Source organism: Periplaneta americana, chromosome 17 (assembly GCF_040183065.1).
Source record: "Periplaneta americana isolate PAMFEO1 chromosome 17, P.americana_PAMFEO1_priV1, whole genome shotgun sequence".
Lineage (NCBI taxonomy): Eukaryota > Metazoa > Arthropoda > Insecta > Blattodea > Blattidae > Periplaneta > Periplaneta americana.
Genome location: NC_091133.1, coordinates 113906455 through 113933207, shown reverse-complemented (window position 1 = coordinate 113933207; position 26753 = coordinate 113906455). Strand labels below are relative to the sequence as shown.

Sequence of the window (26753 nt, the reverse complement as noted above, 5' to 3'; positions counted from 1 at the left end):
GCGCAGTGTGTTGTAAATGTACCTTGGGATACTGAGCATGCGCAGTTTCTTGTAACTGTAACTTGGGATACTGAGCAAGCGCAGTGTGTTGTAAATGTAACTTGGGATACTGAGCATGCGCTATGTGTTATAACTGTAACTTGGGATACTGAGCATGCGTAGTGTGTTATAACTGTAACTTGGGATACTGAGCATGCGCTGTATGTTATAACTGTAACTTGGGATACTGAGCATGTTTAGTGTGTTATAACTGTAACTTGGGATACTGAGCATGCGCTGTATGTTATAACTGTAACTTGGGATACTGAGCATGCAGTGTATGTTATAACTGTAACTTGGGATACTGAGTATGCGTAGTGTGTTATAACTGTAACTTGGGATACTGAGCATGCGCAGTGTGTTATAACTGTAACTTGGGATACTGAGCATGCGCAGTGTGTTATAACTGTAACTTGGGATACTGAGCATGCCTAGTGTGTTATAAATGTAACTTGGGATACTGAGCATGCGTAGTGTGTCATAACTGTAACTTGGGATACTGAGCATGCGCAGTGTGTTATAACTGTAACTTGGGATACTGAGCATGCGCAGTGTGTTGTAAATGTAACTTGGGATACTGAGTATGCGCTATGTGTTATAACTGTAACTTGGGATACTGAGCATGCGTAGTGTGTTGTAAATGTAACTTGGGATACTGAGCATGCGCAGTGTGTTGCAAATGTAACTTGGGATACTGAGCATGCGCAGTTTGTTGTAACTGTAACTTGGGATACTGAGCATGCGCAGTGTGTTGTAAATGTAACTTGGGATACTGAGCATGCGCTGTGTGTTATAACTGTAACTTGGGATACTGAGCATGCGCTGTGTGTTATAACTGTAACTTGGGATACTGAGCATGCGTAGTGTGTTGTAAATGTAACTTGGGATACTGAGCATGCGCAGTGTGTTGTAAATGTAACTTGGGATACTGGGCATGCGCAGTGTGTTATAACTGTAACTTGGGATACTGAGCATGCGCAGTATGTTATAACTGTAACTTGGGATACTGAGCATGCGCAGTGTGTTATAACTGTAACTTGGGATACTGAGCATGCGCAGTGTGTTATAACTGTAACTTGGGATACTGAGCATGCGCTATGTGTTATAACTGTAACTTGGGATACTGAGCATGCGCTGTGTGTTATAACTGTAACTTGGGATACTGAGCATGCGCAAAGTGTTATAACTGTAACTTGGGATACTGAGCATGCGCTATGTGTTATAACTGTAACTTGGGATACTGAGCATGCGCAGTGTGTTATAACTGTAACTTGGGATACTGAGCATGCGTAGTGTGTTATAACTGTAACTTGGGATACTGAGCATGCGTAGTGTGTTATAACTGAAACTTGGGATACTGAGCATGCGCAGTGTGTTATAACTGTAACTTGGAATACTGAGCATGCGCAGTGTGTTGTAAATGTAACTTGGGATACTGAGCATGCGCTACGTGTTATAACTGTAACTTGGGATACTGAGCATGCGTAGTGTGTTGTAAATGTAACTTGTGATACTGAGCATGCGCAGTGTGTTGTAAATGTAACTTGGTATACTGAGCATGCGCAGTTTGTTGTAACTGTAACTTGGGATACTGAGCATGCGCAGTGTGTTGTAAATGTAACTTGGGATACTGAGCATGCGCTGTGTGTTATAACTGTAACTTGGGATACTGAGCATGCGCAGTGTGTTATAACTGTAACTTGGGATACTGAGCATGCGTAGTGTGTTGTAAATGTAACTTGGGATACTGAGCATGCGCAGTGTGTTGTAAATGTAACTTGGGATACTGGGCATGCGCAGTGTGTTATAACTGTAACTTGGGATACTGAGCATGCGCTATGTGTTATAACTGTAACTTGGGATATTGAGCATGCGTAGTGTGTTGTAACTGTAACTTGGGATACTGAGCATGCGCAGTTTGTTGTAACTGTAACTTGGGATACTGAGCAAGCGCAGTGTGTTGTAAATTTAACTTGGGATACTGAGCATGCGCTGTGTGTTATAACTGCAACTTGGGATACTGAGCATGCGTAGTGTGTTGTAAATGTTACTTGGGATACTGAGCATGCGCAGTGTGTTGTAAATGTAACTTGGGATACTGAGCATGCGCAGTTTCTTGTAACTGTAACTTGGGATACTGAGCAAGCGCAGTGTGTTGTAAATGTAACTTGGGATACTGAGCATGCGCTATGTGTTATAACTGTAACTTGGGATACTGAGCATGCGTAGTGTGTTATAACTGTAACTTGGGATACTGAGCATGCGCTGTATGTTATAACTGTAACTTGGGATACTGAGCATGTTTAGTGTGTTATAACTGTAACTTGGGATACTGAGCATGCGCTGTATGTTATAACTGTAACTTGGGATACTGAGCATGCGGTGTATGTTATACCTGTAACTTGGGATACTGAGCATGCGTAGTGTGTTATAACTGTAACTTGGGATACTGAGCATGCGCTATGTGTTATAACTGTAACTTGGGATACTGAGCACGCGTAGTGTGTTATAACTGTAACTTGGGATACTGAGCATGCGCTATGTGTTATAACTGTAACTTGGGATACTGAGCATGCGCAGTGTGTTATAACTGTAACTTGGGATACTGAGCATGCGTAGTGTGTTATAACTGTAACTTGGGATACTGAGCATGCGCTATGTGTTATAACTGTAACTTGGGATACTGAGCATGCGCAGTGAGTTATAACTGTAACTTGGGATACTGAGCATGCGTAGTGTGTTATAAATGTAACTTGGGATACTGAGCATGCGTAGTGTGTCATAACTGTAACTTGGGATACTGAGCATGCGCAGTGTGTTATAACTGTAACTTGGGATACTGAGCATGCGCAGTGTGTTGTAAATGTAACTTGGGATACTGAGTATGCGCTATGTGTTATAACTGTAACTTGGGATACTGAGCATGCGTAGTGTGTTGTAAATGTAACTTGGGATACTGAGCATGCGCAGTGTGTTGTAAATGTAACTTGGGATACTGAGCATGCGCAGTTTGTTGTAACTGTAACTTGGGATACTGAGCATGCGCAATGTGTTGTAAATGTAACTTGGGATACTGAGCATGCGCTGTGTGTTATAACTGTAACTTGGGATACTGAGCATGCGCTGTGTGTTATAACTGTAACTTGGGATACTGAGCATGCGTAGTGTGTTGTAAATGTAACTTGGGATAGTGAGCATGCGCAGTGTGTTGTAAATGTAACTTGGGATACTGGGCATGCGCAGTGTGTTATAACTGTAACTTGGGATACTGAGCATGCGCAGTATGTTATAACTGTAACTTGGGATACTGAGCATGCGCTATGTGTTATAACTGTAACTTGGGATACTGAGCATGCGCAGTGTGTTATAACTGTAACTTGGGATACTGAGCATGCGCAGTGTGTTATAACTGTAACTTGGGATACTGAGCATGCGCTATGTGTTATAACTGTAACTTGGGATACTGAGCATGCGCTGTGTGTTATAACTGTAACTTGGGATACTGAGCATGCGCAAAGTGTTATAACTGTAACTTGGGATACTGAGCATGCGCTATGTGTTATAACTGTAACTTGGGATACTGAGCATGCGCAGTGTGTTATAACTGTAACTTGGGATACTGAGCATGCGCAGTGTGTTATAACTGTAACTTGGGATACTGAGCATGCGTAGTGTGTTATAACTGTAACTTGGGATACTGAGCATGCGCAGTGTGTTATAACTGTAACTTGGGATACTGAGCATGCGCAGTGTGTTGTAAATGTAACTTGGGATACTGAGCATGCGCTATGTGTTATAACTGTAACTTGGGATACTGATGATGCGTAGTGTGTTGTAAATGTAACTTGTGATACTGAGCATGCGCAGTGTGTTGTAAATGTAACTTGGGATACTGAGCATGCGCAGTGTGTTGTAAATGTAACTTGGGATACTGAGCATGCGCTGTGTGTTATAACTGTAACTTGGGATACTGAGCATGCGCAGTGTGTTATAACTGTAACATGGGATACTGAGCATGCGTAGTGTGTTGTAAATGTAACTTGGGATACTGAGCATGCGCAGTGTGTTGTAAATGTAACTTGGGATACTGGGCATGCGCAGTGTGTATAACTGTAACTTGGGATCCTGAGCATGCGCTATGTGTTATAACTGTAACTTGGGATATTGAGCATGCGTAGTGTGTTGTAACTGTAACTTGGGATACTGAGCATGCGCAGTTTGTTGTAACTGTAACTTGGGATACTGAGCAAGCGCAGTGTGTTGTAAATGTAACTTGGGATACTGAGCATGCGCTGTGTGTTATAACTGCAACTTGGGATACTGAGCATGCGTAGTGTGTTGTAAATGTTACTTGGGATACTGAGCATGCGCAGTGTTTTGTAAATGTAACTTGGGATACTGAGCATGCGCAGTTACTTGTAACTGTAACTTGGGATACTGAGCAAGCGCAGTGTGTTGTAAATGTAACTTGGGATACTGAGCATGCGCTATGTGTTATAACTGTAACTTGGGATACTGAGCATGCGTAGTGTGTTATAACTGTAACTTGGGATACTGAGCATGCGCTGTGTGTTATAACTGTAACTTGGGATACTGAGCATGCGCTATGTGTTATAACTGTAACTTGGGATACTGAGCATGCGCAGTGTGTTATAACTGTAACTTGGGATACTGAGCATGCGCAGTGTGTTATATCTGTAACTTGGGATACTGAGCATGCGCTATGTGTTATAACTGTAACTTGGGATACTGAGCATGCGCTATGTGTTATAACTGTAACTTGGGATACTGAGCATGCGTAGTGTGTTATAACTGTAACTTGGGATACTGAGCATGCGCTATGTGTTATAACTGTAACTTGGGATACTGAGCATGCGTAGTGTGTTATAACTGTAACTTGGGATACTGAGCATGCGCTATGTGTTATAACTGTAACTTGGGATACTGAGCATGCGCAGTGTGTTATAACTGTAACTTGGGATACTGAGCATGCGCTATGTGTTATAACTGTAACTTGGGATACTGAGCATGCGCAGTGTGTTATAACTGTAACTTGGGATACTGAGCATGCGCTATGTGTTATAACTGTAACTTGGGATACTGAGCATGCGCAGTGTGTTATAACTGTAACTTGGGATACTGAGCATGCGCTATGTGTTATAACTGTAACTTGGGATACTGAGCATGCGCAGTGTGTTATAACTGTAACTTGGGATACTGAGCATGCGCAGTGTGTTATAACTGTAACTTGGGATACTGAGCATGCGCAGTGTGTTATAACTGTAACTTGGGATACTGAGCATGCGTAGTGTGTTATAAATGTAACTTGGGATACTGAGCATGCGTAGTGTGTCATAACTGTAACTTGGGATACTGAGCATGCGCAGTGTGTTATAACTGTAACTTGGGATACTGAGCATGCGCAGTGTGTTGTAAATGTAACTTGGGATACTGAGTATGCGCTATGTGTTATAACTGTAACTTGGGATACTGAGCATGCGTAGTGTGTTGTAAATGTAACTTGGGATACTGAGCATGCGCAGTGTGTTGCAAATGTAACTTGGGATACTGAGCATGCGCAGTTTGTTGTAACTGTAACTTGGGATACTGAGCATGCGCAGTGTGTTGTAAATGTAACTTGGGATACTGAGCATGCGCTGTGTGTTATAACTGTAACTTGGGATACTGAGCATGCGCTGTGTGTTATAACTGTAACTTGGGATACTGAGCATGCGTAGTGTGTTGTAAATGTAACTTGGGATACTGAGCATGCGCAGTGTGTTGTAAATGTAACTTGGGATACTGGGCATGCGCAGTGTGTTATAACTGTAACATGGGATACTGAGCATGCGCAGTATGTTATAACTGTAACTTGGGATACTGAGCATGCGCTATGTGTTATAACTGTAACTTGGGATACTGAGCATGAGCAGTGTGTTATAACTGTAACTTGGGATACTGAGCATGCGCAGTGTGTTATAACTGTAACTTGGGATACTGAGCATGCGCTATGTGTTATAACTGTAACTTGGGATACTGAGCATGCGCTGTGTGTTATAACTGTAACTTGGGATACTGAGCATGCGCAAAGTGTTATAACTGTAACTTGGGATACTGAGCATGCGCTATGTGTTATAACTGTAACTTGGGATACTGAGCATGCGCAGTGTGTTATAACTGTAACTTGGGATACTGAGCATGCGCAGTGTGTTATAACTGTAACTTGGGATACTGAGCATGCGTAGTGTGTTATAACTGTAACTTGGGATACTGAGCATGCGCAGTGTGTTATAACTGTAACTTGGGATACTGAGCATGCGCAGTGTGTTGTAAATGTAACTTGGGATACTGAGCATGCGCTATGTGTTATAACTGTAACTTGGGATACTGAGCATGTGTAGTGTGTTGTAAATGTAACTTGTGATACTGAGCATGCGCAGTGTGTTGTAAATGTAACTTGGTATACTGAGCATGCGCAGTTTGTTGTAACTGTAACTTGGGATACTGAGCATGCGCAGTGTGTTGTAAATGTAACTTGGGATACTGAGCATGCGCTGTGTGTTATAACTGTAACTTGGGATACTGAGCATGCGCAGTGTGTTATAACTGTAACTTGGGATACTGAGCATGCGTAGTGTGTTGTAAATGTAACTTGGGATACTGAGCATGCGCAGTGTGTTTTGAAAATGTAACTTGGGATACTGGGCATGCGCAGTGTGTTATAACTGTAACTTGGGATACTGAGCATGCGCTATGTGTTATAACTGTAACTTGGGATATTGAGCATGCGTAGTGTGTTGTAACTGTAACTTGGGATACTGAGCATGCGCAGTTTGTTATAACTGTAACTTGGGATACTGAGCAAGCGCAGTGTGTTGTAAATGTAACTTGGGATACTGAGCATGCGCTGTGTGTTATAACTGCAACTTGGGATACTGAGCATGCGTAGTGTGTTGTAAATGTTACTTGGGATACTGAGCATGCGCAGTGTGTTGTAAATGTAACTTGGGATACTGAGCATGCGCAGTTTCTTGTAACTGTAACTTGGGATACTGAGCAAGCGCAGTGTGTTGTAAATGTAACTTGGGATACTGAGCATGCGCTATGTATTATAACTGTAACTTGGGATACTGAGCATGCGTAGTGTGTTATAACTGTAACTTGGGATACTGAGCATGCGCTGTATGTTATAACTGTAACTTGGGATACTGAGCATGCGCTGTGTGTTATAACTGTAACTTGGGATACTGAGCATGCGCTGTATGTTATAACTGTAACTTGGGATACTGAGCATGCGGTGTATGTTATAACTGTAACTTGGGATACTGAGCATGCGTAGTGTGTTATAACTGTAACTTGGGATACTGAGCATGCGCTATGTGTTATAACTGTAACTTGGGATACTGAGCACGCGTAGTGTGTTATAACTGTAACTTGGGATACTGAGCATGCGCTATGTGTTATAACTGTAACTTGGGATACTGAGCATGCTTAGTGTGTTATAACTGTAACTTGGGATACTGAGCATGCGCTATGTGTTATAACTGTAACTTGGGATACTGAGCATGCGTAGTGTGTTATAACTGTAACTTGGGATACTGAGCATGCGTAGTGTGTTGTAACTGTAACTTGGGATACTGAGCACGCGCTATGTGTTATAACTGTAACTTGGGATACTGAGCATGCGTAGTGTGTTATAACTGTAACTTGGGATACTGAGCATGCGTAGTGTGTTATAACTGTAACTTGGGATACTGAGCATGCGCTATGTGTTATAACTGTAACTTGGGATACTGAGCATGCGCAGTGTGTTATAACTGTAACTTGGGATACTGAGCATGCGCAGTGTGTTATAACTGTAACTTGGGATACTGAGCATGCGCAGTGTGTTATAACTGTAACTTGGGATACTGAGCATGCGCAGTGTGTTATAACTGTAACTTGGGATACTGAGCATGCGCAGTGTGTTGTAAATGTAACTTGGGATACTGAGCATGCGCTATGTGTTATAACTGTAACTTGGGATACTGAGCATGCGTAGTGTGTTGTAAATGTAACTTGGGATACTGAGCATGCGCAGTGTGTTGTAAATGTAACTTGGGATACTGAGCATGCGCTATGTGTTATAACTATAACTTGGGATATTGAGCTTGCGTAGTGTGTTATAACTGTAACTTGGGATACTGAGCATGCGCAGTGTGTTGTAAATGTAACTTGGGATACTGAGCATGCGCTGTGTGTTTTAACTGTAACTTGGGATACTGAGCATGCGCAGTGTGTTATAACTGTAACTTGGGATACTGAGCATGCGTAGTGTGTTGTAAATGTAACTTGGGATACTGGACATGCGCAGTGTGTTATAACTGTAACTTGGGATACTGAGCATGCGCAGTATGTTATAACTGTAACTTGGGATACTGAGCATGCGCTATGTGTTATAACTGTAACTGGGATACTGAGCAAGCGCAGTGTGTTATAACTGTAACTTGGGATACTGAGCATGCGCAGTGTGTTATAACTGTAACTTGGGACACTGAGCATGCACAGTGTGTTATAACTGTAACTTGGGATACTGAGCATGCGTAGTGTGTTATAACTGTAACTTGGGATACTGAGCATGCGTAGTGTGTTATAACTGTAACTTGGGATACTGAGCATGCGCAGAGTGTTGTAACTGTAACTTGGGATACTGAGCATGCGTAGTGTGTTATAACTGTAACTTGGGATACTGAGCATGCGCAGTGTGTTATAACTGTAACTTTGGATACTGAGCATGCGCAGTGTGTTATAACTGTAACCTGGGATACTGAGCATGCGCAGTGTGTTGTAAATGTAACTTGGGATACTGAGCATGCGCTTTGTGTTATAACTGTAACTTGGGATACTGAGCATGCGTAGTGTGTTGTAAATGTAACTTGGGATACTGAGCATGCGCAGTGTGTTGTAAATGTAACTTGGGATACTGAGCATGCGCAGTTTGTTGTAACTGTAACTTGGGATACTGAGCATGCGCAGTGTGTTGTAAATGTAACTTGGGATACTGAGCATGCGCTGTGTGTTATAACTGTAACTTGGGATACTGAGCATGCGCAGTGTGTTATAACTGTAACTTGGGATACTGAGCATGCGTAGTGTGTTGTAAGTGTAACTTGGGATACTGAGCATGCGCAGTGTGTTGTAAATGTAACTTGGGATACTGGGCATGCGCAGTGTGTTATAATTGTAACTTGGGATACTGAGCATGCGCAGTATGTTATAACTGTAACTTGGGATACTGAGCATGCGCTATGTGTTATAACTGTAACTTGGGATACTGAGCATGCGCAGTGTGTTATAACTGTAACTTGGGATACTGAGCATGCGCAGTGTGTTATAACTGTAACTTGGGATACTGAGCATGCGTAGTGTGTTATAACTGCAACTTGGGATACTGAGCATGCGCTATGTGTTATAACTGTAACTTGGGATACTGAGCATGCGCTGTGTGTTATAACTGTAACTTGGGATACTGAGCATGCGCAGTGTGTTATAACTGTAACTTGGGATACTGAGCATGCGTAGTGTGTTATAACTGTAACTTGGGATACTGAGCATGCGCAGTGTGTTATAACTGTAACTTGTGATACTGAGCATGCGCAGTATGTTATAACTGTAACTTTGGATACTGAGCATGCGCTATGTGTTATAACTGTAACTTGGAATACTGAGCATGCGCTATGTGTTATAACTGTAACTTGGGATACTGAGCATGCGCAGTGTGTTATAACTATAACTTGGGATACTGAGCATGCGCTATGTGTTATAACTGTAACTTGGGATACTGAGCATGCGTAGTGTGTTATAACTGTAACTTGGGATACTGAGCATGCGCAGTGTGTTATAACTGTAACTTGGGATACTGAGCATGCGTAGTGTGTTGTAACTGTAGCTTGGGATACTGAGCATGCGCAGTGTGTTGTAAATGTAACTTGGGATACTGAGCATGCGCTATGTGTTATAACTGTAACTTGGGATACTGAGCATGCGTAGTGTGTTGTAAATGTAACTTGGGATACTGAGCATGCGCAGTGTGTTGTAAATGTAACTTGGGATACTGAGCATGCGCAGTTTGTTGTAACTGTAACTTGGGATACTGAGCATGCGCAGTGTGTTGTAAATGTAACTTGGGATACTGAGCATGCGCTGTGTGTTATAACTGTAACTTGGGATACTGAGCATGCGCAGTGTGTTATAACTGTAACTTGGGATACTGAGCATGCGTAGTGTGTTGTAAATGTAACTTGGGATACTGAGCACGCGCAGTGTGTTGTAAATGTAACTTGGGATACTGGGCATGCGCAGTGTGTTATAACTGTAACTTGGGATACTGAGCATGCGCAGTATGTTGTAACTGTAACTTGGGATACTGAGCATGCGCTATGTGTTATAACTGTAACTTGGGATACTGAGCATGCGCAGTGTGTTATAACTCTAACTTGGGATACTGAGCATGCGCAGTGTGTTATAACTGTAACTTGGGATACTGAGCATGCGTAGTGTGTTATAACTGTAACTTGGGATACTGAGCATGCGCTATGTGTTATAACTGTAACTTGGGATACTGAGCATGCGCTGTGTTTTATAACTGTAACTTGGGATACTGAGCATGCGCAGTGTGTTATAACTGTAACTTGGGATACTGAGCATGCGTAGTGTGTTATAACTGTAACTTGGGATGCTGAGCATGCGCAGTGTGTTATAACTGTAACTTGGGATACTGAGCATGCGCTATGTGTTATAACTATAACTTGGGATACTGAGCATGCGCTATGTGTTATAACTGTAACTTGGGATACTGAGCATGCGTAGTGTGTTATAACTGTAACTTGGGATACTGAGCATGCGCAGTGTGTTATAACTGTAACTTGGGATACTGAGCATGCGCAGTATGTTATAACTGTAACTTGGGATACTGAGCATGCTCTATGTGTTATAACTGTAACTTGGGATACTGAGCATGCGCTATGTGTTATAACTGTAACTTGGGATACTGAGCATGCGCTATGTGTTATAACTGTAACTTGGGATACTGAGCATGCGTAGTGTGTTATAACTGTAACTTGGGATACTGAGCATGCGCTATGTGTTATAACTGTAACTTGGGATACTGAGCATGCGTAGTGTGTTATAACTGTAACTTGGGATACTGAGCATGCGCTATGTGTTATAACTGTAACTTGGGATACTGAGCATGCGCAGTGTGTTATAACTGTAACTTGGGATACTGAGCATGCGCTATGTGTTATAACTGTAACTTGGGATACTGAGCATGCGCAGTGTGTTATAACTGTAACTTGGGATACTGAGCATGCGCTATGTGTTATAACTGTAACTTGGGATACTGAGCATGCGCAGTGTGTTATAACTGTAACTTGGGATACTGAGCATGCGCTATGTGTTATAACTGTAACTTGGGATACTGAGCATGCGCTATGTGTTATAACTGTAACTTGGGATACTGAGCATGCGTAGTGTGTTATAACTGTAACTTGGGATACTGAGCATGCGCTATGTGTTATAACTGTAACTTGGGATACTGAGCATGCGTAGTGTGTTATAACTGTAACTTGGGATACTGAGCATGCGCTATGTGTTATAACTGTAACTTGGGATACTGAGCATGCGCAGTGTGTTATAACTGTAACTTGGGATACTGAGCATGCGCTATGTTTTATAACTGTAACTTGGGTTACTGAGCATTCCCAGTGTGTTATAACTGTAACTTGGGATACTGAGCATGCGCAGTTTGTTATAACTGTAACTTGGGATACTGAGCATGCGCAGTGTGTTATAACTGTAACTTGGGATACTGAGCATGCGCAGTTTGTTGTAACTGTAACTTGGGATACTGAGCATGCGCTGTGTGTTATAACTGTAACTTGGGATACTGAGCATGCGCAGTGTGTTATAACTGTAACTTGGGATACTGAGCATGCGCAGTGTGTAAAACTGGAACTTGGAATAGAGATCATGCGTAATGTTAATATATAAATCGGACTAAACTCTCATCTTTTCAGAATAATATCGTTACAGATAACTGAAAAATAAATACCAACACTTTTCATGTTAGTCTACGGTGTTTGTTTTTGTCTTCCCAAACGGATAATAATAATAATAATAATAATAATAATAATAATAATAATAATAATAATAATAATAATAATAATAATAATAATAATAATAACTATAATATGCATTAATTCTGACTGAGTTAAGGGCATGAGGCCTTCTCCTCCACTCAGCCAAAAACAAAAGGAACTTACACAATGTCGCAATGATACAAATTAATAATAAATTATAGACTAATATTTAAGGAACACTCAAAGATTTATGCAGTTATAGAAGCACAAGTTGAGTGAACTAGTGCAAACACAGTAAATAATAATTACAAAATAATATAAGGCTTAGAAGTACTCTCAATGAATATGCAAGGGATAAAGTGTACTAAATTACACAATATTACAAGTTGAGAACTGCAAATAATTATAACTACACAAAACTTATGAGGACTATTATATAACTACTAGTAGCTTGTGCAGCAAATGCTGCAAACTAAGTTCATTAGACGTTCAAATAAACATTTTTCAGATTTATTTTCAATGAAGAATACCATACATTCTGAAAGTTATTTTCTTCCATAATAATGAAAGATACTCTCTCTCTCTCTAGCCAATACTGAAAAGAACCACGCATATAAATATCTACACCACACCGCCATTAAATATATGAAAAAAACCCAACCCCACTTGATTAATAACTATAAAAACATTTGATTTTTAATAATATTATTATCTTACATAAGTTTTATAGCTTTCATTAACAGATACTATATATTCTATATAGCCGCCACTCAGTAAAATATAGAAATAAAAATCTAATTTAATTTATTCTCTACATCTACTTATATAACCCCAAAACGTTTCACTTTCATTACATCAATATAGCATTAATATATATAATTAATGAAAAATAATCACATCATGGCATTATGGCATTAACTACAATAATATTTCATTTCTAATGGTAATAATGCCATTAAACCACCTCAAGTTTTGTAGTTTTTAATATCCAATACACAGCTGTACCCAGAAAATTACACACCACAGAATCGAACCTGTAAATTATTTTTAGTAAGTTAAGTTTTTATAACCAATTTAATTTGAGCTCTAAATATGTCAGCATTCTTGCAGATCATGGCCTTCGTGTAATATTGTTTACTGTAGTGTATTTTGTTTTATTCTGAAATGCAATTAGCTAGTTCTCAAAACTGACGAGAGATGGATTTTGGAAATTAGGAAAATTATGTTGACAAATTAACGTTTCACTGAAAACTACTATTTCTCTGAAAAACTTTGAGTTCCAAGCTTCAAAATGAGGAGTCATTTATTAAAATCCGTTCAGCCGTTTTCCCGTAATTTCCATTACCAGCTCAAATTATATAGATACTAAATAAACACACATACACAAGAGAGAAGTAAATATGAATAAGGAAGATAGAAAAACATTCTTTCAGAATTATTCTCATCCTATATTCTGTAGAAGTGACTGAGAAAAATCCTCTCCTTCGAGAGTTTTCTTTCCTACCTGCGTTGGAGTTACTGTAAAGCTATAACTGTAGTTTCTTTTCTCACGCCGCGCCAGATAGATACACGATGATGTATGGTCGACAACAGGCCGCCAGTTCTATATCTGAAAGGAACGGCAGTAAAAATAAATTAATAATAATAATAATAATAATAAGAATAATAATAATACATTTTACACATCAGTAAAAAATACAGTACATTTATGATAGTGAAGAAATATGCTGTTTTCTCCACTTTACATTTTTAAGAAGTTTATCGAATAAAAAGCTTCTTGCAGAATAGTTATTGCCAGATTGGTCTGAAACTTCTCACAGAGGACAATCAATGTTGATAAATAAAATGTAATTAGTATTTGCATGAAATATTAATGTTAAACTCTTCGAGGTATATTGTACTTAGATTAAAATATGCTTTAATGTAAATTAATTAAATTAAAAAAAAATATTATGACTACCTAGACTAAGTTCAAAGAGCTAATTAAAATTATTCCCATGGCTATTTTATAGCTTCTGAGCAAATGTGAAATAAAAATTTTGAAAACTTTGACCCAAGAAGCATTTTTAGTCGCGTCAATATATAGATTAGATTAGATTAGATTTATTTATTTAACCTGGTAGAGACAGATTATAGTAATGTAGGCGTGTTTATGTAGTTTAAATTTCACAAATTTTGGGTAAAAATTTTGTACGTTTTAAAAATCATATTACATGTATGTCCTCCCTTAATTTATTGTCTGTAGTAATGCACGAGTGCTGTTTCATCTTATGATATTGACGAGCTCGAAAGGCAGGTGAAATTATGCTAATAAGATGAAACCACGAATACAATTTAACGAGATTATTCAACGAATAAAATTAAATAACTTGCAAAACCGAATTATTTACGTAAATGATAATAATTATTATAAAACACAGCAATAATTCATTATGTTTTCTTGTAATGAAGTTCAAAAACAAACTGCTATCTATCACGGCATACTAATTACTATTGCCAGCTACTATGAAACAACAATACTTAACCTCAAAAGTAAGATTAGCTGAAATGTTACATTAACAAAATAAACCTCAAAAGTAAGATTAGCTGAAATGTTACATTAACAAAATAAAACTACGAAAGGTTTTTACAGACATATATATATATATATATATATATATATATATATATATATATATATATATATATATATATATATAATTTGAAATGGTAATGGAAATTACGGGAAAACGGCTGAACGGATTTTAATAAACGACCCCTCATTTTGAAGCTTGGAACCCAAAGTTTTTCGGAAAAGTAGTAGTTTTCAGTGAAATGTCAATTTTCCTACATCATTTTCCTTTTTTCCTAAATCCATCTTTCGTCAGTTTTGAGAACTAATTAATTGCATTCACGGCCGACTTGATTGAATTTCAGAACAAAACACACACTACAATAAACAATAGGCTATTACACGAAGGCCATGACCTGCAGGATTGCCGACATATTTAGAGCTCAATTCAATTTGTTATTAAAAACTGATTCTGCAGTGTATAATTTTCTGAGTACAGCTGTGTATTGGGTATTCAAATCTACGAAACTTGAGGTGGTTTGATCACATTATTACCATTAGAAATTAAATATTATTGTAGTTAATATCATGATGCAATTTCATTAATTGTACATAATATTGATGCTATATTGATGACATGAAAGTGAAACGTTTTGTGGTTATGTAAGTAAATGTAGAGAATATCTTAATTTAGATCTTCATTTCTATAATTTATTGAGTGGCTGCTATATATAACTACAAAACTTAAGATAATAATATTGTTATTAAAAATCAAATATTTTTATACTTATTAACCCAGTGGGGTTGGGTCTTTTTCATATACTTAATGGCGGTGTAGTGTAGATATTGATATGTGTCATTGTCTTCAGTATTGGCTCGAGAGAGCGCAAAAATTACAGTTTCTAAGGAAAGATCAAAAGGTATTACTTACTGATAAAATAAGAGGCCTAGAAATTTTTGTAATCTCCAGATCATTTCAGCAAAATCTCTTAGTAGGATAAAATGATTTTACCGTCTACATTTCAAGTTCTACATGCAGCAGTTATACGAAAATGCTATTGTTCGAAAGTTTAGCAAACCTGACATTTTTTTTAACTTTTGCCTACAATCCACAATGACCTGAAATAGCTACTGCTATCGTCCTGGCATTGATACTTGTGTTTTCGCGTTGAAACTCAAAAAACTGAAGTTGGATAGGTTCAAGAAAAAGTATTTGGCCTAAAAAAATCCATTCAGAGGGAGTATGTTTCATTATTATGGAAGCAAATAACTATCAAAAAGACAAGTACCGGTATTCTTCATTGAAAATAAATCTGAAAAATGTTTATTTGAACGTCTAAGGAACTTAGTTTGCAGCAGCATTTGCTGCACAAGCCACTAGTTTATTTATAACATGAAGTTACAGTTATTAAAAACGCAATTTTAAAACTTAAATTTTGTTGCCATTTCTTGATTTCCTGTGATTCACACTGAAATATTGTACGAGGCATCTTATCAAATAAGAACGCTTTTTTACAAAGCGTCTTATCAAGAAACACAACTGTGATTGGTTGATTTTAAGGCGGTTCTGAAACGTTATTGGCGAATATTGTAAATTCATCCTATAAGTTGAACAGTCATTGTAATTTTTATTGTTTTCATTTTTATGGTTTTACCACAGTCTAGTATATACAATCACGAAGCTTGATTTTTTTAGGGTACTAGGAACAATAGACTGTGCCGGTACTATTTCGCATTGCCTGTAATGAGGCGACAATAGCGATTCTAGTGGTTAGCAACTATCTATGGATGCATATTTACTACGTATTGAGCTTCGTGACTGTATATACTAGATTATGGTTTTACTATTATTTTATCTATTGTGCTTGCCTATTATTGGCTACCTGCTGCTGCTGCTATTATTATTATTATTATTATTATTATTATTATTATTATTATTATTATTAATGTTAGGAATAATTCGGGCAATTACTTATTCTTTTTCAACACCTGACTCTCTTTTAATACTATACTATACATTAGTGAGATCGAAACTCGAATATGCACCTGTAGTTTGGAACTCTATTACTAGTACTGATTCGGCAAAACTGGAAAATATTCAAAGGAAATTTATTTCATTATGTTCTTACCGATTCCTGCCTAATAACTCTGAGTATAACTATGATAAAAAATGCGAGCAATTTAAATGTCGAAGCCTGTATGCCAGACGTCATGATCTCGATTACTTATTCTTATGTAAGGTCCTTAAAGGTGACATTAATTGTCAATCTTTCTTAAAGTGTCAGCCTTCGTATTCCTATGAAGGACATGAGACATCACAAACTCTTCTATATTAGAAATTCTAAATCTTCCTCGCCGGTCTCCAGATGCATTAAACATGCTAACTTACATGTAGGCGATTTCGATCCATTCAATGTATAGAAGTATTAGGACATGGCAATGTCTTTGCTAATATTAATTGCATTATCTTTCTACACATATTGGTAATACTTTTGTATGAATCAATTCCTTGCCATAAAATACAATAGTATTAATTCTTGTAAACTAATCATTGTAATCTTACTTACTTACAAATGGCTTTTAAGGAACCCGAAGGTTCATTGCCGCCCTCACATAAGCTCGCCATCCGTCCCTATCCTGTGCAAGATTAATCCAGTCTCTATCATCATATCCCACCTCCCTCAAATCCATTTTAATATTATCATCCCATCTACGTCTCGGCCTCCCCAAAGGTCTTTTTCCCTCCGGTATCCCAACTAACACTCTATATGCATTTCTGGATTCGCCCATACGTGCTACATGCCCCGCCCATCGCAAACGTCTGGATTTAATGTTCCTAATTATGTCAGGTGAAGAATACAATGCGTGCAGTTTTGCGTTGTGTAACTTTCTCCATTCTCCTGTAACTTCATCCCTCTTAGCCCCAAATATTTTCCTAAGCACCTTATTCTCAAACACCCTTAACCTATTATGTAATGTGTACCATAGTTGTTCATTTTATTGCATTATTTGTATCACTGTGTTGGACTTTTATTGGCCTATGGCTGTTGTCCAGCACATAAATATCAATAAATATATATATATATATATATATATATATATGTATATATATATATAAATAAATGGGAGGCCGGGTAGCTCAGTTGGTAGAGCAGCTGGCTACGGACTGGAAGGTCCGGGGTTCGATCCCAGGTGGTGACAGGATTTTTTCTCGTTGCCAAACTTTCAGAACGGCCCCAAGGTTCACTCAGCCTTCTATAAAATTGAGTACCGGGTCTTTCCCGGGGGTAAAAGGCGGTCAGAGCGTGGTGCCGACCACACCACCTCATTCTAGTGCCGAGGTCATGGAAAGCATGGGGCTCTACCTCCATGCCCCCCAAGTGCCTTCATGGCATGTTACGGGGATACCTTAAAAAAATATATAAATAAATAAATAAATAATTATTATTATTCTGTATTGTTTAATCTATCTGCATAATAAGCCCACATGCATCTCTTGCCCATGCTAAGAACCTAGATTTCACTCTGGTTCTTTATACAAGAAGATATTGTAATATTGTACTTCTGAAGTTTAGGGCACTTCAACAAAGATGCGGACCGTAACATCGAAGCCTCAAGAGATCTTCTCTACAGAACTTTCCAACTTGAATGTTAAGAAGGCAGACTATCTCGTGCGTTTGTCGGTTGTATCTGGTTAACAAAGAACACATCTTCCTTTGAAAACGAATTTTCCAGAATTGAGAGAGATTGCGCCGGACCAAGGTCACGGACAAGGGTTAACCGTCGCGTGTGACATGCTTGCTTCCACGAAGAGCAAGGGGGCGCGGACCTAATATGGGCCAGGTTGCGGACGAGGGGCCCCCCTGAGTGATACATGGCACTACTGCGTCGCATCCTTATACATATCGATGATCAAGAGCCGGGGGGGGGGGGGTTTAAGGTATTTGTTGACCTTGACTATCCCAGCCATGGCCGCGAGATAAAAGTCATCTCTCATTAGCGTAATCGCTCGCAAAACATATGAAGGTCAGACGATAACGTTGCAAATATTCCAATCACCATTACTCTTCGTCTTCCTGAACTTCAGACAGAGGCGAAGCAAACGATCGGAAACGAAATATTTTCAAGAAACCTGTACCAAATTACAAACTTGGAGTAGTACATTTCAAAGCACTCGGTTTGGCCTATTTACAGTATTTACACAGCTGTCTTTCTTCACTTTCTCAAAAGACGAAGTATTTTGGTGGTGGAAAAATTGATTTCGAGTTTTATCAGAGATCTACATTTTCAGCACCCACAGAATGGGAGTAATATAACTGAACAGACTGAAGAAGGCAATAGAATACATTGAAATAAATAAATGAATAAATAAATAAATAAAATCCTTTTATGAGTTAAAGTAAGGTGGCTAGTGGTAGAGCGCTGGAATTACAATCCTATGGACCCGGGTTCGATCCCTGGTCTAGCACCGATTTATGACTGCATCCGAATTGGCTCCGAGAAGAAAATATGATGTCCGGATTGGCCCCCAAAAGTCTTTTTGTATTGGCTCCCAAGGAAAGCAATTCATGTTCGAATAGGCTCCCTTAAACAGAGACATGGGGACGTGTAAAATGTTTCTATCAAAGGTACGGTTAGGTGACAAATAAATAAGCAAATAACCAAATGAACACATAAATAAATAAATAACGAAATAAACAAATAACCAAATAAATAATCAAATAAACGAATAAATAAAAAAAATAGGTTGCAACCGCCAAATTACTTTTCAAGGACTGACCACTCATGTAAATTGAGGGAAAGAAGACAGAGGACGGACACTGGAAAGTTTTCTTTTCTCAATCATACTATCAGGAACTGAAATGCCATCAAAACATTAAAATATGGTGTTCACTTAAATCGGCTACAACTTGCCATTTTTCATGAGAATATCTTTGAAAATTATTGGAGTGCAAGAGGTCAAATGACTTTATTGTCAAATGCCTGGTATTAGAAAACAACAAACAACAACATAATCAAATAAATAAATAAACAAATAAATAATTAAATAAATAAAATACTAAATAAATACATAAATACATTCTGACTCACGAGCATAAATGTTTCACGTTAAACAGGGGTAGTATGTTGTTGTAGTCTAGAGGATACGCTTATTAATAGTTATATTGAACGTAAATCAACCATTAAAATTTTTGATCCCAAAACGCGTTGTTCATTTTTATGAAAGGATTGGGCTCGTTTTTTATGCATTGATCTACCGAGCTTTTCAAGTGACCTGCACAGTAATACATACTTTTATACAAGGACTGGTGTTGTTTTGGAAGGAAATAAGCTTAAAATATGACAGAGGTCTAAAAAAATCGTATATATGTACAAATCATAAAAATGGCCAAATGGACTGAGCGAGTTTTGGGATCACACTGTTCAATTAGTTATGGAGTCTCATTTTCATACAAAGGCATGAGATGATCACGACTTCGAAGCTGATGAAACAATTTGAGTACGTCACAACGTTTTAGAGTTGGTAGAGTCTAGGTGCGCCAGTAAGCTGTAAGAGTCAAGGTGATGATAAGCCACGTGGGTTTGCTCAGTTTCGCAAATCCATGAAATTCACGAAAAGATTATGAATCCTCGCATTTCATCGCGATTCATTAACTTGCATCAGCGGGAGGTTCACGTAGGCCGCTTTATGCCCACGTGGCAGCAATCTCTCCGCCGCTCTGCTGACTTGTCATTCCTATGTAACATCTCTCATTTCGACCTTCAATTCCCATATTACCTTTATACGCAGCAAAAAAAAAATCAGATAATTTCCTTTATTAGTCCTTCTATTTCTTTTAGTTCCATCATCTTCAATTACAAGTATGCCTTAACCTTGATTTTCCTAGGAAAGATAAAAAATTCACTTGTGTAATATTCCAGTAAATATGCAATCATCACGTACTCCACACGACATGCAACGTGTTCTAGAAGCAAAAACTTGAAATTTACTTTCACTGATAGAAGTCCAAACAGCAATAGTTCGCACATGACAGTCCACGCTCGTACACCGTGATCCAGCACAGAAAATTAAAAAATACGGACATAACTAGAGATGGCCGATATTTCACAAACCGATATTTTGTCACAGGTATTTTTTTGTCACAGATAAACCTGTGACTGATGACGCGAAATATCTGTGACAAAATATCGCTATCGAAATCTGCTCCGTATTCAGTGACTGTTGCAACGTCTGCGACTGATATTTTCTCCTCTACGTCGTGGGTTTGCGCATGCGCATGATACAATAACAGCAATCGGGCAGTGGTATTTGATTATTTTTTCGTGATATTTTGTTCAATATTATTTTTTTGAAAGTGATGATGTGTTGCAAAGTTATTAGCGGCATTATAATAATATAATCATGAATTTGACATTTTGTTTTCATATTAAGTCTGAATATATGTTTTATAACTATTTTATATATTCCCCCGAGATCTTCACATTTTCATATTACTGTGAATATATATTAATGTATAAGTATTTTCCACTCAATTTTTACGCAGTAACAATATTTTTTTAGTTATACTATTAATTACAAACAGAATAGTTACAGGAGCCTACATTATTTTATTAACTTTATATGTACTTCTCTCATTTATGTATGATCCAGTTTTAATGTATAGCTCTAACACGAACAGTGCAGGGTAGTATTAATTAAAATAATTAAACTTAAAATAAAATTATTTGTAATAAGTTCATTACCGGTATGTTGTTTATGGTTATTAACGCTTAGGAAATCGCACAGTGCTTTCTAACATTGGTACTCGTGTGGGGTGTTATTTCACCCAATTAATAGGCCTAATCAATGTTCTAAACTTGATATTTAGTGATACTTATCTAGATATTGTTAAAATCATCAACTTGCAAGTAATTTTCAACTTTTAAATATAATAATATGGGGTAGTGAGCAAAAATTGTCAATTTTATAAATTCCAAAAAGATCTGACATCTAGCAGACACTGCTCCAACAAATCGTTCTCATTGCCCTTGCACACTTTTAAAATAGACCTACACTTACACATAAATGGGATAATTAATTACATTTGAAAATAAGGGGTATCAAACGTAAATCATGTTAGTTCACTCCGTGTCACTGAACGTTATGCTCTTCCGAACTTTCGAAGCATTTCTCACAGGCCGACAACAGCACCTATAGAATTAAAACCGAACGAGATAAAACTTATTTGGCTAAACTAACCTTGAGGTAGTTTCCTTCGTATTCCCCTTATACACCTTGCATATACGAATCTGTGACAGGTTAGGTTTGGTTAGTTTAGGCTTTGTTATGCCTTGGATATACGATCAACTGCATCTCCACAAACAATCAAATTCAACGATTTTCACTTCCTAAATCACCGAAACTACCTCAGCGCTAGTTTAACCTGAGGAACTGTCTCTCCACAAAAAAATTCTTTATAAATGCAATGATTTTCACATCCGAAATTGCCGAAACTACTTCAGCGCTAGTTTCACCATCTTATTATAAATGATATAGTGATTACACGATTTAAATAATAATAATAATAATAATAATAATAATAATAATAATAATAATAATAATAATAATACCATTGGTTACCAATAATTTATCTTGTGTAAAATCCTGTCTGAACAATTGTCTTGTTCTGTAATTATTTTCTATTCTTTTTCCGAATACTTATGTTTCGTTAATTTTTATTGACTCAATATTATAATGTTAATGCACGACTTAAAATAATTTATCGATTATATTATATACAATAAAAAGGATCAATTTTAAAACGATTAGGATAATCACATAACCTGAATTTCTCCGTACCCAACTACATTAAAAATTATCAACTGATTCCATATCTACAATCAACTATGATATATACCTCTTGGTATATAAGGTTAACTTTTTACATGTTACTGTTCAGCTAGATTAGTATTTATTTGTTAATGGTACATGTACATAATTTATTTGTTGGATTTTCCCATATAAACCACTGAAGTGTGGCGTGTATAGAGAAATCGTATTCACATTGCACCAATGCACTGCTCTTCAATATTTCCTGTTAATTTTTATCGGTGTGACAAAATATCGGTATAATTCATGCATATTGTGCTTACTTAGCGATATAAAATATCGGTGTGACAAAATCACAGATATTTAATTGTCACGGTCACAGTTGTCACAGATACTTGAAAATATCGTTTAAGCTCAACTCTAGACATAACCAGTAGGTCATTAACGACATAATGTATATACAAGCACCATATTCTAGCAGAAAGAGATCTGAAAAATATTCCCTTGATACGAGCCGAAAGAATAGTTCATGCAAGGCATAGTGATAGTGGTGATATCCCACCTCTCTCAAATCCATTTTAATATTATCTTCCCATCTACGTCTCGGACTCCCCAAAGGTTTTTTTTTTTCCCCTCCGACCTCCCAATTAACACTCTATGCTTTTCTGGATTCGCCCATACGTGCAGTTCCTGTAACTTCACCCCTGTTAGACCCAAATACAGTATTTTCTTAAGCACCTCCAACGTGTACATAATATGTGCGTCCATTTCGTCTGCAACAATCGCAGGGCTGATCACGTAACACCATCCCTTGAAATATTGTCCTGGCTCCGTCTAAAAGATCGCAGAAAAATCCACTGTGTTTCCCTTGTCTTTCACATATTGCATTTCTCCACTCCTGGTTATCTTGCGTCTCGTTTTCAAAATTTATTCACCACCATAACCCAGACACACGATCACAACACTCCTCAATATTATCCATTCCCTCCCACCGAACATCCTCATATTCATCTTCTTTCACTGTGGCTGTTCCTCGACTTTTAATTCCCTACCGAGTAATGTCAGAGAATGTCAGACATCAAACCAATAACAAGAATAGACTAAGGAAATATTTCTCAAACAATCTCGTTAACAATAATAGCTGCTTCAAGTTTCTAAATGTTTAATGATTGTATATGTGTATATATATATATATATATATATATATATATATATATATATATATACATGGACACAAGGGACTGACATCTGATTTAAGTTTCTTTATAGGTTAAATGAGTGGATAGCTAAGTGACATTAAGCCGAGGAATGTGACAAGGTTAGTGGGTTAGTTGAGGGGATTATTTGATATCACAGAATAAATATTTAAATTATCTCATTATTATTATTATTATTATTATTATTATTCCTGTTCTTCTGTATGGTTGTGAAACTTGGACTCTCACTCTGAGAGAGGAACATAGGTTAAGGGTGTTTGAGAATAAGGTGCTTAGGAAAATATTTCGGGCTAAGCGGGATGAAGCTACAGGAGAATGGAGAAAGTTACACAACACAGAACTGCACGCATTGTATTCTTCACCTAACATAATTAGGAACTTAAAATCCAGACGTTTGAGATGGACAGGGCATGTAGCACGTATGGGCAAATCCAGAAATGCATATAGAGTGTTAGTTGGGAGACAGGAGGGAAAAAGACCTTTAGGGAGGCCGAGACGTAGATGGGATGATAATATTAAAATGGATTTGAGGGAGGTGGGGTGTGATGATAGAGACTGGATTAATCTTGCACAGGATAGGGACCGATGGCGGGCTTATGTGAGGGCGGCAATGAACCTTCGAGTTCCTTAAAAGCCATTTGTAAGTAAGTATTATTATTATTATTATTATTATTATTATTATTATTACTACTACTACTACTATACTACTACTATTTTTTACCAATGTTTATTATTTCCCCACTAACATTGCTTATCTAATGAAAGTTTTACTTTCACTATTTACTTTCATGTTCCTTTGCGGTCTAGATATTAATGTAATAATTACAGTAAGCCAATTGTATCCAATCAGAATTAGAGTCTGGCTGGCCTTACCTCTGCCAGAACAAACAAACAAACAAACAAACAAACCAAACCAAAACAAAAGAAAACAAAACAAAAAACAAACTAAATAAATAAATAAATAAATAATATGCCTTAATTATTAATAATATTTTAAAAAAATAATTTAAAGTGTGTTTTTTTTTATTCTTTAGCATAGACCGTAGCATCTTAAGCATGATGTCATTAAGATGTGCTTCATGGATTGTCTTTGTGCCCAGTACACTGCTTCTAAGATATTACAGACAGTTTGATATAATTACTATGTATCTGTACCGCATGTATGAAAGGCAAATATATAGGCTATTGACATAATAGTAATGGCCAATATTCGATATCGTCCCACATCACACACGGGACTAACGTCTGATTTAAGTTTCTTTATGGGTTAGATGGGTTAAATGGGGGGATAGCTAAGTGACATTAAGCCGAGGAATGTGACAAGGTTAGTGGGTTAGTTGAGGGATTATTTGAGTGATATGAGGCCGAGGAATTGTGGTATAAGAAGATACCGAAGTTTCACGATGATGATGATGATGATGATGATGATGATAATAATAATAATAATAATAATAATAGGTAAAATCCAAGACTCAGTCGCTGTTTTTCCAGACCAATAAGAGACCGATGACGCGGTATGACGTGTCACGCACAATGACAATACTTCAAAATATGAATTTAATCGAGGGTTGCTGACATTACGCTTTTCTTTCTCCCACTCTATACCACTCCACTGCACTCCCTTCCTCACAGTGTTCTACTTCTCGATAGCGATAACGATAATAATATAATTTTTATTAATAACAATCTTCGAATTTACCCATAAGTCTAATTAGGAATTTAGGACAAGGTAGAGTATTCACCGGCCAGTGAACGAATATATATATATATATATATATATATATATATATATATATATATATATATAATTATCACTACATTAACACATTTAATATATCACAAAACATACACTGAACGAACTGAATGTAATTATTATGAAACTCGCCATATTTTCTTCCTGGCATTACGATCCACTTCCACTGGATGGCTCCCGACATGAATAGCAAGGTTGGCTATACATGCAAACGAAATGATACCGAACGTGAGGAATGTGACTACGGGTGTGTAGTATTATGTGACAGGTTAGATTAGGTTAGATTAGGTGTGTATTATGTGACAGGTTAAGTTAGGTTTTATTAGGTGTGTAGTATTATTACTATGTTAGTTACACTAAAACCCATTGTCATATTAAGGAAATATGGTCTTATTCTTCAGTCACGCACGACGATTTTCGTACGTATTCAGGGTGGGTTGGGTGGGCTTACAGCTCTCCCAGTGATCTCATGAATTTCTACTAACCAATACTATAAATCCAAGATATTTTATCAAGTTTCTATAGTGCCTGGGACAAATAACCTTCACATAACTTAACATCCCAGCTACCGTACGTAGTACGTGAATAAATATTTTAACTTACCCTGCTGTGAAATGTAGGTTCAAAACTTCTCTTGATCGCTCGTATTCACTTTTCTCTGGAAAAATAAACACACACTGCCACTTTCGGAGTATTTCTGTAATTTCTTTTACAATTTGGCAACGGACAAGAATATGGCTTGGTTGATTAATATTAATATTTTTAAATATACACTCACAGAACTGATAAAACTACAGACACTTAAAAAATCTACAGTTATCACACGGCTACATCACAATACACCGCCATTGCGCTACCGGCATGTTTGCGCAGTTTTGCCAACTGAAGTATACAAGTCGCCAAATAGTTGTTCAAAAGTAGTTAAATTCGTCGTTATCAATGCAGAATGTTCTATTTTTGTCGCTAAAGAGTGCTGAAAAGTTGCTGCTCCCTATTTAATCAATGGAAAAGTTAAAATAATTTGTCGCCGAAAAATAGTTGAAAGTCGTAAGATTTAGCGACAAAATCGCTATATTGGCAACACTGGCTTTACGCGCAGAGAAACATATTTGTTCCTACCCACTGCCTGCTGGATCGCATCCTATAGCTCATTGCCTGCTGGATCACATCCTATAGCTGCCATAGGATACGATCAAGCAGGCAGTGTTCCTACCAAAGATGTTGTAGTTATATATCTACGGTCTTACTAATAAAAACTCTATAT

General features: G+C 37.5%; 1 long non-coding RNA gene across 1 annotated transcript in view; it reads right to left on the bottom strand.

Moving 5' to 3' along the window:
• LOC138693012 (uncharacterized) overlaps positions 1-26346 on the bottom strand; it is a 115240-nt gene extending 88894 nt beyond the window's left edge. The window contains exons 1-2 of the long non-coding RNA XR_011330203.1: positions 26093-26346; positions 13663-13767 (exon numbers count right to left, since the gene is read on the bottom strand). This is a non-coding gene — a long non-coding RNA (uncharacterized lncRNA). The remainder of the gene's footprint in view (positions 1-13662; positions 13768-26092) is intronic.
• Between the last annotated feature and the right edge of the window lie 407 nt (positions 26347-26753).